Consider the following 5,537-nt stretch of genomic DNA (forward strand, 5'->3'; position numbering starts at 1 on the left):
ATCCTGTGTGCAAGATGCCAGCATTCGTGGGCTAAAGGCTGTGCTGGAGACAGGGATGCCGGGGAGACAAGGAAAAGTCCTGCAGAAGATGAGAAAATAGGCAAAAGCAGAGGGACAGGAAAGAAGCCAGTGATTTTATCAGCAGAGCATGGATGGGAAAGAATGATGTAAACTAAACAAATGCAGAGAAACAGAACATATAGTTCTCCCTGTTAAATGCCTTTAAGCTGCAAAATGTAAAGAGATGATATTTTTGTATTTGTGACATTTTAGATTTCAGCTACTTGCAATTTTAAATGGAAAAAAGAAAATCCCGTTACTGAGTTAAGGAAGGACACAGCACTTAGCTGCTAATTGCCATTCTTTGACAATCCAGGAAGATATCCTCAGCTTATTTAAAATAAGCACGTTCTCAACTCCTCACTTCTCATCACTGACGTCACTGCTCAGGGAAAGGTGGTGAGAAAAGACCAGGAAAACACATCAGGAACCATGAATCAGAGCATGTTTTAAAAATTAACATTATCCCAAAGAGGGCCCTGAGACAGAAAGGGCAGCCAGGGATGCCCCTTCTGAGCCAGGGCATGGGGTTGCCTGCCGGGTCTTCCTGATCTTTGAGTCCCCTCTGTCCATTGTTCCTTTTCCGCAGAAGGGTGGCATGGCTCGCTCCAGGCCTTAGCCCTGCAAATTGGTTCTTCTCTTTGTTTGAGGTTTCGATTGATCTCAGATTTAATTTTGTCTTCTAGGATTTCCTGATAAATCTCCAAGTAGGAAACAATATTATTTTTCCTTTCTTCTCAGTGAAAAGAGGGCAGGACCTTACAATAAGTTTTCTTTGTGAGAGAGGATGATTTGAAATGTTTGTAGGACAGGAAGAAATAAAAAAAAAAAAGATTGCAAATAAAAGGAGCTCGGCAGGACCTGAGAGAGTAGCTGCTCTAATCAAGTTACCACTGCCCCTAACCAAACATTTCAGCCTCATCACCACTGCCCTGTTCTCCACCAAAAAATATTCCTAAACCTTTGAACTAATGGGTTCAGACTCGAACTGCAACTTCCATGCTGTCTAATGCTCTTGGATTTGTCAACATAGAATTTTCAAAATGTCAAAAACACCACTGAATGAAAATGTGTCAAAGACTTACTTAATGCGTTAATTAACAAGGGCATCAGCAGGATGTTAAGGCTGTCCCTTAGAGGGCTGGTGACCTTGAGGACTGACTCTTTCTGGGAAAGGATCTTCCTTGGCTCTGCAAGGCCCCACAGTGTGGCCACAGCTTTTGTCTTTTGCTGTCTTGACCCCCTGACGCGGGAGCAGCTAGATGGAGGTGAAATCTCCACCTTCCCAGAATGCAAAGAGCTCCCATAAGTGCACAGCTTTTCTGTTGTTGGATTTTAAAGGAATACTCCCTTCATCTCATAGCTCTGTCTTGTCATGTAATAGATTCTTCCAAGGCGTGAATAAGGCCATTCTCTTTGGAAACTGAGTTGGTAGGATTGATTATTAGATGGCAGCTCTTTCTCAGGCAGGTTTAAGATAAAAATGAGATGAGGTTGTGAGTAGGAATTTTGAAGTTAGACTTCACTGAATTCTTTTGTTTTAGATGCTCACTAGATTCATTTGAACCCAGAGCCAGGCACATAGTGGATGCTCAAGAATTTCCCTGAGGGCAGCAAGGACCCCTTTTTCCCAGAGGGGGTGTGTTGAAGGCCTGGTAGGAAGTAAGGTGCCTGCCATGTACTACTGAATGATCTTCATTGCTGAGAGCATTTTCTTGCTTGCTCACCCTCATTTTGTATTCCAACTCTTGTAAGGAGAAGATGAATTCGAGAGTATTTTTTTCTCATTCTTCCTCATTTTGTGGTGCTATCACTGTCATGATCCTCATGGCATTTTTTTGGTGACTCACCACTGTGCTATTTTGGTGGCAGTACATTTCAGTAGATAATTGTCTTCCCCCTCCCCCCGAGCATGACACCTGCTCAAAGCTGCAGATTTCCAACTCAACAGAGCCTTGCCAAGTAGCGACTCACTGAGCCTGGTAGTGAAGGTGAGAGTTACTTATGAATGAAAGATGGTAAGTGAAACAGTGGGTGAAAAGACAGGCCTGTGCCACCAGGAATGAGCTGCAAGTTAGTGCTAAAAGGCATCTGAGGCACAGCTTTATTTAGACACAAGGACAAGAGGGAAATCTGGGAAAGGAAGGCTGTTATCCTGAACCAGGCATAGCGTAGGTGTTCTAAGTGTGTTAAAACCCTCAGGATATGTCAGCGAGACACCCCTGAGAGAGAGGCTTGAGGGGAAACTTCCAGATCATGCTGTTCTGAGGTTTAGTGATGACCCTAAGGGGTCAGAGAGTGTCTTCTATCTCTGGAAAAATCCCTCCATTTTTTTTTCTGAGGGAGCCCAGGTATCCCCATAAGCAATATTCAAGTTGGCTTGGTAAACTGAGACTCTGGGTCAAATGTGCTTCCTCTCTGACTCATCCTGCTTTAAGTAACTCTAAGTGACCTTAGAGTCTACAGGGTGACTTTAAACATACCTGCTTGTGGCATATCTTTTGTGATGATTTAAAGTTCTTATTTAACTCTTAATATAGTGAACTTTTGTCTTCCTTTCACTGTTTTGACAGATCGAGTGATGCCCTCATCCTATCATATCTATAAGACTGCCTCATATGCGTGTTAAGAGGATTTTATCATTTGGTGCGGATGAAGCACTCTTCAGTGAGTAGGGGATCACTAATTCCATTAAACTAGAAGTTTAGCATTCAAGACCATAGAGATTTTTGTCTTTGAGAGATCAAAAAATCCTGATAAGTCACAAAGGAAATCCTTTGTTATTATTTAACTATCTGGATATTTATGAGTTGTCTTCCAAATAAGATTTTTGCATTTTGAGACAGAGATGATGCATTATTGCTCACTGAAGTCCTTGTAACACCCAGCACAGGGCTTTGCCAGCACTGAAGGTTCCATGATGATCCAATTTGATAGGAGGGTTGAGGCTTAATGATGAACCCAGGCTCACTGATTCCTTCATTCATTCTACACAAATTTATTGAGCATCTGCTATGTGCTGGGCACTGTTATAAGACTTGGACACTGTCCTAGTCCCTGCTTTTATAGAGCTTATATTTAAGTAGGAGAGACAGACAATAAACAAGGCAAATATAGTATAGTAGGTAATGATAAATGCTAAGAAAGAACAATAAAGAAGGAGAGGTGGATATAAGGGATCGATGGGTGGTCAGGGAAGGCCTTACTGAGGAGACTTTGAGTGGAGGCCAAGAAAGTGAAGGAACTAGCCTTATGGATATTTGAGGGAAAAGCTTTCCGAGCAGAGCACAAAGCAAGTGTGAAGGCCCCAGGGCAGAGGCGTTCCCATCCATTCAATTATTCCTGTTCTGGCCCCCTCAGGCCTTGGATAATCTGGCTTCTGGTTTCTGTGACCTCATTTCCCCTCTGTACATCAGCCACACTGGCCTCCTACACATGGTAAAAAGTATATCTTTCTTCCCCTCACCAGAAGGGCTGTGAGGTGGGCTGTAGCTCGTGGGACGCAGCTGTTCACTGCATGGAGCTTGAACTGTCTCTTGCCCCTCAGCCGCAGTATGGGGCCACTTTTGGAAGGACAGTTGGCAGTGTCCTCTAGTGCACTGTCTTCGGAAGACTGTACATGGTGGAAGAAGATACCTCAGGGCATAGTAAAAACATAGTTTATGTTCAATAACAGGAAAGCAGGCAGAGAGGAAAAGTAGGAGGAGCTCTAGGCATCTCGAAAGATCATCCGTAGGAGACTACCCCATTGACGTCTTGTCAAAGTGAGATGAGGCTGCCTGCTCTGAGCTCATCTCAACTAGAAGTTCTGACCACAGTGCATTTAAGAACTTGCTTCAGTGTTCCCTCTGTAACCCTAAAGTCATCTTTTCCAAAGCTTTCTTGGAGGCTTCCTGCAAAACGCTCCTGGCCTTCCGAAGATTTACTGCTTTTTTTTTTTAAAAAAAAAAATTATTTTATCTAGAATTGGCATTCAGTTATAGAAAAAAGAATGGGAAAGGCCTTGGGAAGAATTAGAACAATGCAAATCTATTTACCACTCAGTACTTCTAAAGCTTCAGCTTATGGATGCTTCTCACGGCTGATTATGGCTTCAAATAACAAAGGGATTTGTTAAAGGGATAGAAAACACTTTCTAGTTTTCAGATTGAAAAAGTTGTAATTAGGAATAAAGTTTGTTTAGAAAAAGTTAATAATTTTTATTTCTTTGGAATTTTGATACAGGTTAATCTTGTCAAAACGACCATCTTGAAAAAGCAAAATAACTCCTGTCTTCCCCGACTCCTCACGCTATTAGCTCTTTGAGGTCTCAGCTTGAAAACTGAGCAGGATTGCCATTGCCCACCTCTGTCCTGGTGACACATGCTCCCCAGGGTGCTAACCCGCTACTGTTTCCTGGAGGACAGGAAGACCCCAGGGCTGGGGGGTGGGGGCTGATGACTTGCTTGTCCCTCTACTTTGAGTCCAGTGGGATGGGAGAAAAACGGTTGTGCAGAAGTGATAGCCATTGCCACCAAGTAGAAGGGTGAGGAAGGGGGTGTGTGTGCATGGGCTGATGACAGCCCCTGAGCTGGGCTATCAATTGTGTTCCATAGGAGAGTCATTTACAATGAAAGAAACAATTTCTGGAGGCTTCGGCAGAAAACAGTAACTACCTTGTCTGCTCCTCATATCCCTCCCCTCTACCTCCTGGCTTTTCTTCGAATAGGGTCCGCTCTTTTGGCCTCTGGAAGCTCCTGTCTATTCGAATACTCCTCATTTCTCATAGACAGAGTAACAGTCAAGGGGCAGCTGGATAGGGGACTTTGTGTTTTCCTAACAATGAACAAGAATAATATTGAGCCGCTCAGCACCAAGCAAGGGGCTAATTATTGCTTAATGTGTATTATCCCTGAGTAGCATTATTGTCTTCTTTTTATAGAAGAGACAACTGGGGGATGAGAGAGGTTCAGTATCTTTCCCAAGGCCACACAATAAGTGGTACGATCAGATTTTAAACCCTAAGCTCAAGCATGTAACCACTCCCTTATACTGCCCACCAGAGCAGGCTTCCCTCATGCTCCAAGCAGGCTGAAGCAGGGGTATCCTGTGGACTCGGTGTGCGTGCGTGCGTGCGTGTGTGTGTGTGTGTGTGTGTGTGTGTGTGTACCACTGTACAATTTAGAGGCAGCTCAGGCTGCTCCTGAGTACACAGCTGCTAATTAATGCCTGATGAGTCTATCGCCCTTCTGGCGCCGTGATACTCAGTGTGGTCTCTGGACGGAAGGCATCGGCATTGTCTGGGAGCTGGTTAGAAATGTAGAGTCTCAGTCCCCACCCCAGACTTGTTGCATCAAAATCTGCATCTTAACAAGATCCTCCTGTGATTCGAATGCACATAAAAGATTTGAGAAGCCCTGCTCTAGAGGTGTCTTTCCTAAACTAAAAGCTCAAGAAAGCTAGTTCTGGGAGCTTCTTTCACAATAAGGTCTAAGGTA

Source organism: Pteropus vampyrus, unplaced genomic scaffold (assembly GCF_000151845.1).
Source record: "Pteropus vampyrus isolate Shadow unplaced genomic scaffold, Pvam_2.0 Scaffold1, whole genome shotgun sequence".
NCBI lineage: Eukaryota > Metazoa > Chordata > Mammalia > Chiroptera > Pteropodidae > Pteropus > Pteropus vampyrus.